This window comes from Dysidea avara, chromosome 3 (assembly GCF_963678975.1).
Source record: "Dysidea avara chromosome 3, odDysAvar1.4, whole genome shotgun sequence".
Taxonomy (NCBI): Eukaryota; Metazoa; Porifera; class Demospongiae; order Dictyoceratida; family Dysideidae; genus Dysidea; species Dysidea avara.
The window spans coordinates 38,912,054-38,925,447 of NC_089274.1; positions in this window are offsets into that span (position 1 = coordinate 38,912,054).

The window sequence follows — 13,394 nt, forward strand, 5'->3', positions numbered from 1 at the left end:
TGGTATAGATATTACTAATTATTCAAAACCAGCTTTGGGACTGGTTTTACTTGTATTGTTTTTTCTTTACTGTAGGAACTAGAAGAGAAAATTTTTTGATTTGAACTTTAGCTAGATATATAGTTGTAATGAAATATTGTCATGTACTGAAATACAACTTGTTCAGTACCATTACAAGTCACTTAATAGAGAATGCACCTACATTACCAGGACCGTAGCCAGACTTTTATCTAGGTAGGTTCTTTTTAGAAGAAAAGTGGACCTTTTTTGAGGCCCTTTTTATATGGATTACATTATGGTGTTCGCATGCTGAAACTAGGGGGGTCTGGGGGCATGCCCCCCAGGGAAATTTTTTGAAAATAGACACTAAAAGGTTGAATTTAGTGGCATTTCAGTCAATAAAATAACAATTTTTAGGTAAGCTCAAGACCAGCTATTTGGATGACATCTGGGAAATATCTCTACTGCTACTGTAATTATACCATCTGTGATTATACCATCTGCATGTGTCTATAATATATTGGAATATCACAGTGAATAAGAATGGGAAAGATTGAGCGCTCTGTTGGATCGTGCATTGAAGCATGGATGCTATTTATGGGCTCTACATGGGAGGGGCTTGCCCACCAAAATTTTTATATCATGAAAGTTCTAGTTTAGACAACAAATATGGTTTTGTAAATAAATTAAGTAGTAACATACAGATTTTAAAAGAAAATGTAATTCTATTAGAGTGATTGTTTTATTAGAGTGATTGTTCTATTAGGGTGGTTGACTGCTCTATTAAAGTATCTCGATCTTGCATTGCATTACAAGCACTGAATGATCCAGCTACTCGGAGCACTTAATTTAGCTTCTTATTAGTGGTGTTTATTAAACTGGAGCTAATGGGCTTTTGCTACTGAAAATTTGGACTTGTATACTAAAATTGTGGGCCTTTTTGCTAAAATTGTGGACCTTTTTACTGAAATTGTGGACCTTTTCCCAAGAGGGCGGTTCTTCCGAACCCCCCCCCCCTCCTGGCTACGGGCCTGATTACAAGTCTCCCTGCAGAGAGTTCAGCTACATTACAGTGAAGTCACCTAGTATAGAGTTTATTGCAAGCTACAGACAAGCCACTCTGTAGAGAGTTCCACAGGAGTTATGCTAGTTGAACTCTCTATACTGGGCGACTTGTAATGTATGTAGCTGAACACTCTATACAGTGAGACTTGTTACATAGCTGAACTCTCTACTAGTTGACTTGTAATGTGGTTGAAATCACTACTAGGTGATTTGTTGCATAGCTGAACTGTCTACAGGGAGGTCTTGAGGGGTGTAAGCTTTGTTTCGTTGCCTTTTGGTAGCCAAGAAATCAGAAAAAAACTGCACCACGGTAATTAAAACTGGTGCACTCTTCATTGCACTCATTATCCATGTAGTTGATCCCAAGATGATATGTAGCACTACTGCACCATGAACATAGTTATGTATCTGTTCATCGTTTCTGGCTTTCTTTGTAAAATAGGACAAATTGTCACATATAAAGTTCAGTCAGTTTGGCAATGCAATTATGTCATGGGGGAATGATGATATAATAACCACTTTGCAGTTCATGTATGCTCACTTGATTTTCCAGCTTACTATGTTTGTAAATTGCAAACAGGATACTGCACATACAGTTGAATTCAGCCTTACCTGCCAGTTGAATATAGTGTATTCATGGGAAGGAAATTCTCTGACTAAATGTTAAATAAGAGCTCAGTTACACGTATGTACCTTCTTGTTAATCTTGCTGATAAATATACCAACAAAACTAGAACATATTAGGTAACTGTATGTGCTGCTAGTACTCAAGATAAATCTAGACAATGAGAAACCTGTGCGTGCATACAGTGGTGGTGGTAGTTAAAGGGTTAGGGAAATTTTTTTTGTAAGTCCAGTAGTCCAGTCCAGTGAATGCATGGGTACATCTGGCCTTAAAGAAAGATCAGCTTCTTCAACACATACAAGTTTATGCATATGAAGTCTTTAAAACTGCAGGAGGTCAATCAAAATGAGTTCAAGAATTAGCTGAGACTTTTAGAATAACTGTTGGGCATATGATTATTGTGAAAAAATGTATGTAAAACCAAACAATGTTATGTATTATAGTGATTGTAAGCTGTGACAATGCTTCGTGCTTTAATTTTCCACTGGGTATGAGTCATATCCCAAGACAGCCCTAGGTATATATATACATTTTATAGTTATAACACGGTTACGAGGGATATGACAAAAATATATGCACGAGCGCCCGCAGGGCGCGAGTGCATATATTTTTGTCATATCCCGAGTATCCGGGTTATAACTGTTATGTACTACTTTCATTGTCATGTCTACTGCTCCCGGTAGTAATACAGTCGTAAGTAAAACATTGATTGTTAAAGACAACGTTGGATTGTTACCTGAAGATGAACTAGCAAGCCATTATTGTTTACAAGTGCCTGGCTGGTGTCCCTGTGTTAACTGCCGCGACTTTTCACCACCAAGCGTTTCTCTGCTGGCTAAAGACAATGCTAAAGACGATTTGTGCGACATGAATCGTGAGTCATACCGCCTGATTACTGCGCCTGATGTTGAAGCGAAAGGCAAGTGCTACAACTAGTGCTGTGAACACTGTTGGAGAATGTACAAAGGCTGCTAAGCATGCAGGAAGTCCAAGCGCGTGATACACCCCGATACGCACTCGCTGCCTTGGATCACCCCAAGGACCAACCAGGCAAGAGGTTTCAATTTGACTGCCACAGCGATGATTTACAGATGACCAGTCATTTAGTGAAAATGGTAGTGGCACAGAATTGGTGGCATATGGTTCTTCTACCACAGCTGTAAGTCATAGAAGTTCATTGATTAGCCAAGATCAGTTTGTTACAAAGCAACACTTGCCACCCCCTGCTCCAACATTTATCTTTAACAGTTGCAACTTTTCAAGCTGTCCAATATCTTTTTCTGGTTCATATCAAGACAGTACAGATGACATTGATGAGCTTTTAAAAGACATATCAGTTGATCAGCTGTTTGACCCATAAAGGACGTTATAGAGACAGTGAGAGACTCTCTATATGATTATATCTATGTGATTATATACAAAGTTTAAATGTACAATTATTGCTTAATAATCAATCAAAATATTTCAAAGTCTAATACAACTATAATTGCCATAGAAACAGGCCTCTTATAAGTATCACCTCCTGGGTTGAACAAGTTGCATAATGTTGTTTACTGGACTTTATGGAATGTAAATGTTGAGAGTTTGTTGACTGTTGAGACCTGCACATGGAATGCTGTGGGACACCACAAAGTGTGGTATATCAGTTATATACTACAGTTTGCTGTGGTATATCATTTATATACAACAGTCTGAGCCTTTGATCTGAGGTGTGAAAGTGGTACATATATATATATATACATAGAGAGAGAGAGAAACCTGACAAAATAGTGTTTTTAAATTCTGTGCTATGTACATTTAACTAAATATATAGAGCCACAAAATATCATAGGAGCAGTGGTTTACAACACTGAAGTTATGTGACATTTATATATTAAAGTTTAAAGTTTGATAAAATATCCAGCTTACTGTACAGAACAATAAAGACGGTAACAAATAACAATAGCACACAACAATAACAACAACTTCGAATTCATGATTTGGATTTTACTAATATCATTTAGCAACTAAAATGATAATGCCTTACAACACTATCTACATCATGCTAACACAATAAGGGACATGATATACGCAGCAGAATCTTCTCTATAGAACAAGACTTACTATTCGAACCATTGAATGTACAATTCACTGCATGATATGCAACTAAATTACAGCTGTTGTGATGTTACCGTTAAATTCAATTCTGGGGTTGAGTTTTACGTTATCAAAATAGCATTTATTCAAGTTTGAGTTGGAAAGTATTGTCAGGCATAAACTATAATTGAAATTATGTAATTTAGTGCAGCATAATAGAAAATAGAAAAATATAATTATAGTCTGATTTTGCTGGAAATTCCAAAAAGTATAATAACAGTGCCGGAACTTATATACATTACACATGTCCATGCAATCCTGACCACAGATTAAAAAGAATGGAGTGCAGAGTGGCTATTGAACAGGCAGTCGTGATTGACATTTGGATCTCTCCGCAATGACTGTCATTGTGGGGACTGGGAGTGTAATCTTGCTGAGATCTTCTGAAATATTACACTTTTGGTTTCAAATTTCAAAAACATCAATGTTCAGGGTTAGTTGATTCTACAGCATTTATAGATACAGGCATGCCCACAAGTGGCATATAGCTGGCCTAATTCCTTTACTAAAATTTTTTGGCATTTGACTGTTCTATTAGAGTATCTCAATCCTTTAATGGGAAGAATCTAGTGATGTTCTTTTTAAATCCAAGGCAGACAAGATATACTTGACTTTTGCACACAACAAGTAGATTGTTTAATTCATTCAATAATCACATCAGTGTCTTGCATTTTACAAGAACTACAAGTACTGCAAAGATAAACCAAACACATAGCACATGAAAGTATATAGTGAATAAATTGTTGGTCATGGGTGGCATGTACATGTGTTCATGAATGAACAATAAATTTAGTGGTGGTACAGGGACAAGGATTTTATTATCAGGTAAATGCAATATATAATGATATAGATGGTACCACAGTTAATGCACTTCATTTGTAACCATGTCAATATGCAAAGCCACACCATTATTCACTCCTTTGTTCTCTGTGAAGTTTGTTACATGGATATAACAGGTCTCTTGTTGTTTGTCTAATTGCTGCTCCATAACTCAAATCTGATGAGAATATATTTAACTAAACACTCTCATTTGTGGCATGAATTATGAGCCCTCCATTGCTGCTGTTAAATAATATAGTCACCATGCCTTAACTAATGTGATAGATGAAATAAAAGTTCTATCAAAAAACATGGCTGGAATATTGTTTGAAGAAAAGACTGTATTGTCTACTGAAATAGTCATATTTACTGGAAATCAATTACTGCATGACATGTAATATCATTGAGCTAGTCAAATATACATTAGGATGTCTTTATTGTCCATTATATGATAAATTATTGTCTAATGATTGTTGGATTGGTATCTCTAGCTGAGTCTAGCATCATAAATATATAGTATGATTAAACTGCTATGCATGTGTTGCATGCGATGACTGTTCTGTTAGAGTATTTGACTGTTCTACTACAGTATCTCGATCTTGAATATGATACGATGGAAAAAATAATGGGGAAAGGGTTGGGGAGTGGGTGCATGTCCCCTGTACCCCTTTTGAATCTACCTCTGAATTACTTTGGTTGAACTAATATCATGCAATGTTAAAGTATTGTGAATGGCTCTAATATGTATTTGTAGGGTTATAAGGGTGAAGAGGAGTGGGACAGGTGACATATTATGACATGTGTATGTTCTCCTATTTATAAGACATGAAAATTCATCTTTCATATCATTGTACTGAATTACGCTTTCTATAATAGAAATGTTTCCTGCTGGATCCAATAACTCAATTGACTTATAGCTGTATAAAAAAACATCTTTTAATTAACAGTATACTGAAAATACAATTCTCGAAATATTAGCTGTAGTAGGATCACCACACTGGTCCCATGTGATCCCTTCAATGATGACATCACTACATGACTCACAATATACACTTCCACTATATTGTTACACATGATATAGTAGCAGCATTACCAGTTATCATAATGTTGTGTAGGTTCAGTCTGATCTCATAGCTGTTCTCGGAGGCAATGAAACAATTTCTGAAGTGACATTTTATTCTCAATGGATGATAAAGCAATGTGAATTGAATTACATAAGCACAATTAATCTTTCCACATAGTATTCAATATGCCCTGTTTCCATCGCTGTTAATTAGTGATCACTTTACTATAACTATGTAAATTCACTCATCATCAAACACATACACAAGAAAAGCAATCCAGCCATTTGACTAAATAGGAGAACATATACACATGCATGTACATAATATGTCACCTGTCCCACTCCTCTTCACCCTTATAACCCTATACAAATACATATTAGAGCCATTCACAATACTTTAACATTGCATGATATTAGTTCAACCAAAGTAATTCAGAGGTAGATTCAAAAGGGGTACAGGGGACATGCACCCACTCCCCAACCCTTTCCCCATTATTTTTTCCATCATATTCAAGATCGAGATACTGTAGTGGAACACTAACAGAAGAGTCATCGCATGCAACACCATACAAACTAAGTATACCCATGATATGATATATTGTATGCAGTTAGTGCTGAAAATGTAAGTTTTCAGAACTAAACAGTGGCTGTCCTTTGTAGACTGTAACTATATACAATGCAACTGAATTTCTTTATATACTGCATGCACAGACTGATCCCTACAACTCTTGCATGATGAAGACCTCTCAGAAAGCAAGAACTCACAAATAATTTCTCCTAAATTTGTAAGCTCATATGCCAGGACTTGATTACATAATAATTATTTGCAATCTATATGCAAAATATCCATGACTGCCTGCAGCATAAGGCTTGAAAATATAGAGACTGGTTGTGGCATAACATATTAATTGAAATGTAGCAGGGCCAAATTTAGTTGTAAATTAGTGACTGCTTATATAGCTTTTAGCTTTTCACCTGTGGTCAGACTGGCAGTCCAAAGTTGCTGCTTGTTGACTTTTTAAAGTCAATATTATGGTGCTACATTTTTTTTCTGTATGCATAAATGATTTTTTTACTGCAGTGTGGATTTGCTTTAAAGACTGATTAAGTACTATACCACTCATCAGTATTATTTGGAGAACTGCATGTGTGACCATAACTACACTACAGAGACCATCAGGGGCAGAGGAAACACATATACTAGTGAACATTTAATCCCTAATTCAGTCTTGCTCTTGGGTATAGACTGGATTAGGGATTAAATGTTCGCTAGTATATCTGGAGGTGTAGGCAACCTCCCTTGTCTTCCCTAATTTTTTTTCTATGATCCCTAATCGAACTTAAAATTTCTGATTTTTCCTTTAACTTTTTTTTTTTTTCTTTATTATTAATTACTAGGCAGGCAGCACAGCTGGTTTGCCTAGGATGTAAATCACAGAACACGTTACAATCAATAAGTTAAAGTATGTATGCTACATTGTGTATGTTACAGTTACTAATAATAAACAGTGCATGTGTTGATTACAATTACTATTCATAAATAATAAGTTACAGCATACAGTACATACATATAATTGCTAGTTATAATCAATCAGTGAGTTATAGTGCATACTATTACAATAAAAAAGAAAGAAAGAAAAGTTACGATAATATAGTTATACAATTAATAACTCACGTAGTTGATTAGTAAAATTATCTAGAGTAGCAGCTTCGATAGCAGAAATGGGTAGTAAGTTCCAATCACGAAAGGATTTTAGAAAGTAACTATTATGATAAAAATTAGTTCTAGCAGTAGGTATATTGAAGTGAAAATAATGTTGAAATCTAGTGAAGGGTGTGGTGGTAGTGGCTGTAATATAGGTAGGTATTTCTAGTGAAACTGAATTGTGTAGTCCTTGGTATAAGATAGAGAGCCTTGAAATTTGTCTTCTAATGTTCAATGCGGGCCATTGCAATTCTGAAAGCATGCTGGTCACACTGTTTTCCCAGTTGTGGTTAGATTTTACCCATCTGGCAGCAATTCTCTGCACCCTCTCAATGGCTTGGATACTTGTTTGTTAACTTTTTTTGTAACATTATTATGACTGGTGAACCCACGCATACCGCATCAAAAGAAAGGATGGCGACAGAATTAATGTTTTCGTCTGAACGCGCCCCCCAGCTATCACAAGAACAGTGACCCGTGACCATTACTATTTTATTATTAGCGATTTACAGTGACCATTACGCTTCGATTTCAGCTATGTTCAGCCCGTTACACAGCGCTACAGACGAAAAACAGTAAAAGAAGTCCCTCTGCAACAATCCAGTCACCACGAAAATACGACAATTCGCGCGCCCCAACTATCAATTACTGCCTCGTAAGTACAGCGGCTATATTACGCTTCGCTTTCAGCTATGTTCAGCCCGTTACACAGTGTTACAAACGAAGAACAGTGTTAGAATCATCTCTGCAATCAGTCCAGTCACCATGGAAAATACGGACGATTCCCGTTTACAAACGTACTGTAGGGAAGCAAAAGCCGTTAGGTACAGCAGGGGCGTCAGAGTAGGTCCGGCAGATCCGGAAATTGCCCGACCAATCCTTGCCATAAGAAGATCGATATACTCTAATAGAGCAGTCAGACACTCTAATAGAACAGTCAGATACTCTAATAGAACAGTCAGTTACCATATAAAAGGCAATCTAAGGATGTAGTACACCACTACAATCTGTGTGAAAGTTTTAGTTGCCTGACCAATCCAAAATTACTTCCTACTCCCCTGTACAGTATGTTACCATTATAACTTAGAAAAATATGACACCAAAAGGTACAGAAAACGAAAAAAAAACTTGTCACAACGGGCACTCGAGCCACAGACCTCCTGGAGCCTGAAAATGTCACAAATGTAAATCAATATATATCATTATATATCTAACCCACACCCTAACCTAACCTAATGTTTTAAAACATTGTCCTAATCCTACTAGCGCTTCTTCCTAATCCTAAGGGAACTTTTCCTCGGGTAATCCCAAGGGTGCTGTTCCTAATCCCAAGAGCGCTGTTCCTAATCCTAAGGGCACCGTTCCTAATCCTAAAGGCGCTGTTCCTAATCCTAAAGGCGTTTTCTAACCCTAGGGGTGCTGTTACTAATCCTAGGAACACAGTAAGAGCGAGAGTAAGAACAAGAGTAAGAGCAAAATTACGCGAAATTATGATTAAAACCGAAATGGTAACATACTGTACTTAATAGCTAGTGCAGGGAAGCCATACATCGCGCTACTGCGAATCGACACCTTTGGCTGTCAGCAAAAAGAAATGGGACACAAAGGAGGACAAAGGTAAGTCCATGATGCGTGCATTGTTCGTACTGCGGTATGCCAAAATGCACCGCACGTCTCGGGACAAAGCGACGTTGAATAGTGAAAAAATCAAACCCGTAGCCTTAGCCATTATCGAGTTACACTTGCAGGCAGGCGGGCAGGCGCAGGCAGGCAGGCAGGCAGGCAGGCAGGCAGGCAGGCAGGCAGGCAGGCAGGCAGGCAGGCAGGCAGGCAGGCAGGCAGGCAGGCAGGCAGGCAGGCAGTAGAAAATTACATTGTATAATTTTTTTAAAATTTCGTAACAATTTATTGGAAACCTTTAGGATCGTACTGAAGGTACTTTTGGGCTTGGTTATACCTAACCAATACTGCCAAGGTGCCAGGATAGAGTTGTGACGCTGGTTTTTGTGTGATTTTTTTGGCTAGGAAATCCCAAATCTCCATGATCTCTAATATACAGTACTACCATACTGTATGATAAGTTGCTTACCACACTGCTCCTCTAAGAATACTGTGACTGCTCTATTCGAGTACCTCGAATTATTGATGCTATTGAGCTAGGCTCTCCATCACAGCTACAGATAATTTTAGGCAGGCAAAGTCCCCCCACCATAATTTTTTCACTGGGCTACAGCCCCTTTTGCCCTCTCTTCCTCGCCGCCCCTGGAGACCATGTGCCTGCTCATCCAGGGTGCAATCATAAATTGGCTTGTGTATGACCATAGATCCTTTACATCTTGTTTTATGCAAGGGCTAAAAACCTATGCCCTCCATGCTGGCAAAGTTTTTAAAATTGGGGCAAATAATAGGTGGTGAAAAGAATTAGGGGAATAATCAGCAGGAGAATTCTTTAGTAGTATCCAGGAAGTTTCTGGGAATAGCCATAATGGACAGTGTCTTGAACAATGTTCTTCATTCTGTCAGGGTGATTAACATAGTGACAGTGATAATAAAATGCACAAAGAAGTCAATGACTGTAAATGACCAAATCATTGCATGATATACGTAGCTATTATGATTTATGCAGTGAACTTTAAATATAGCATGCACGAGCATGCGTGATTTTGGTGAGAAAAAAAGAATTGCTAGAAAAAATATTTGGAACATCATTGCAAGTTCTCACCCAAAAGGACGCAACATACACATGCATGTTCTGTGTCAAAATATTCTGCTTTGGGATTATTTTTACTTTTTACATGTAAATGAAATAACTTTTGTGTTTACTTATCTTTTTTTCAAAACATTGCAAAAACTAAAGCCATGGCAATTTTGAACAAGACCACTACAGAGAATACAAGAATACACAAAGTCTATAAAACCTAAAAGGAACCAAAGACATAATATTATGTGTAGTTTCAGTACATTTGCTACTATACATATTGTAAGATATGCTAAGGGTGCCAGCAGAATTGCAACATAATATATGTGCAGCATCACATTTAGCAGTGGCAGCAGCACCCTTAATATCTGCCAACAGCACCACTAGTACAAGTAGTACCAGAACCAACACCACCCCGCCCAGTACTAGTATCAGAACCACTCCTATCAGCTCCAACACCATTACTATCACCAGCAACAGATTGTAGTCTATGGTTGATTGGTTGGTTATATTTGGACAAGTCACATTTGCAGCTTCGCATGAACAATTCTCTATGGCCATGACTTCTCCATAGACACAGAGCAGATTGTTATTATTATTATTTAAATTCTTTGAATAAACGGTGGTCAAATATTAGTATACAGTGTACATACTCTGAAATTCTACGTAGTCTGGGTAACCACTAATTAAATTGGCCATGAGTTATAATGTACAGATTTATGACAAATATATATATATATATATATCTAGCAGTGTTACAGATCCATGTAGCAATAGAGTTAACACAGTTTGGTGAGTGCAGTTTGCATAGTTATGTAAATGGAGGTAATTTTGTGATTTCAGCATTGATGATTTTGTAATTACCTCCTAAATGAAATAATTGAAGATACACCAGGGTATGGTGATTACATATGCAATTAAATGATGGCACATCGAAATTACCTTGCAGAAACTGTATTGCCTGAGTGAGAAAGTTAACACAGTGCTATACAAGATAATTGTAGCTGCATGAGTTAGCTAGAAATTGATCTGTTTTTCTAGTATGTTTTCTAACAAGGTATATTTAAGACCATTTTTTGCAAGATTGGTGGTCTTGCGGGCTTACTGTCAGAAATTCACAAAGTTGTCCCATACACATGTTTTTTTACACCACCAGATATATTTTGTGTCATATCTTTCTAATGGCTACTGCAAGGGGAGAGAGAGAGAAGGATGGAGAACTGTTTTAAAAGATATACAGAGTCTTGTTAGTGTAATCCGTATGTTACGTATGTGTGTATACAACAAGGTTTATTAAATGTAAAAATAATAATAATGGCTACGTCGAATCACTCGCAATTTGGTACACACAGTCTACCACATGTTACCTGTAGTTTTGTTGATCTTAAGTTATGAAAACAAACATAAAATATTCACGGAGTTACCTCCATTTACCTTACCCCATTTATAAACTTTTTAATTGTTTAGGAAATGGATATAACCTTAAAAAATTGGATGTCCTCTTCCAGCACAAAAATTAAAGTACGTAGTATACAATTAGTTTGTCAATGACTACACCAAATATGATTCTATGTCCTGCAAACAGTATAGTCAGTGTGGCTGGCAGCCAAGCATGAATTTGTGTATTTATTTGTTTGTGTATTTATTTATTTTATTCATTTATTAAGACTTTACAGCACAAGTGTTGAAGGTCTGTAGGACACCTGGTCCTACAGCCTGTTTAAAAGCAATCACCTGACAGGGTTTTAATGCTAATGTACATGTTATGCACACATAAGTGGCTAGTTTAAGTTACAATAACGATTAGTGCTAAGTGGTAGTGTCTAATCACTGGACTGGACTACTGGACTGGAATACTGGAATGGACTACTGGACTGACATTTTTTTTGGTTTTGCACATTTTTAAGGGTTGGGTTATTGTACATTTGGGTGACAATTCAGCACTAAGTGGTGAATATGATACTTTAATCTTAAAAAGTAGCTGTGGTAAGCCAAATGGATTCAACTAAATGCATCATATTATGGCATTTACAATTTACAGAATGCAGACATTTCATTCCAGTAATAACCATTTATGCAATGGGATGTAGTTGTGTGTTCACACACACCCACGCATCCCCCCCACACACACACACACACGGACACACACCATACATGTTATAGAAAGTTGTATCACAATAATCATGTGTGCCTAACAGTGAGAAAAACATTTTTGGGTATACATATCTGCCATACAGTAGAGTAGCACAGTGAATAGAAATGCATTTAATTGGCTTATCACAGCTACTTTTTAGGATTAAAGTATCATGTACCACTTTCACACCTCAGATCAAAGGAAAGCCAGTGCATATATATCACACATCACACTGGCTCAAAATGTTAACAAGATATACGCACTGCTACCAGTGCGTATATCTTGTTAAGGCAGTGTGTATATCTCGTTACACACTGCACCCTCGGGCCTGCGACCCTCGGGCTTGGGCATATATATCAGGCAAATCCCTCATGGCCATGGTATAACTATTAAATACGCACTGCCACCAGTGCGTATATCTCGTTAACTTGAGACATTGCATACCTAATAGGTGTGCACACTATATCCAGAAATCATCAGATTTCTTTGATGTTTTACTATTATCCTCTTCTCTTATATAGGGAATCAAGCAAGCTGTGATAGTGGAATTCAATTTTAATACATTAACAGTAGTCTTTTTACTTTTGTAAATGTAGCAATTAAAGTAACTTTTGTAAATGTAGCAATTAAAGTAACATGATTAACACTAGTCTCTTAAAATTGCTATATTAGCAATAATAAAATTAAACTACTGTTTGATGTATTAAAATTGAATCCCACAATCACAGTTTATTTGGCAAAATTCAATCTCACAATCACAGCTTACTTGATTCCCTATATAAGAGAAGGGTATAGCAACTGCAGATTTTGCCAATTAGGTGAGTCTACATGCTAAAGTAGAACATATTAGTTATACCATGGCACTCGTTCTTTGCCTGTATACACGCACTTGCCCTCGGGCTTGTGCGTATATATCAGGCAAAGTACTCTTGCCCATGATATAACTATTACATATTCACCACTCAGTACTGAAATGTTGTCACAAGTCACCCAAATGTACAGTAACCCAACCCTTAAAAAATGTGTAAAACCAAAAAAGTGCCAGTCCAGTAGTCCATTCCAGTGATTATACACTACCATGCTAAGTTACAATAGGTGCTAAGTTACAATAAGTGCTAGGTTATAATGAGTGCTAAGTTACAATAGGCG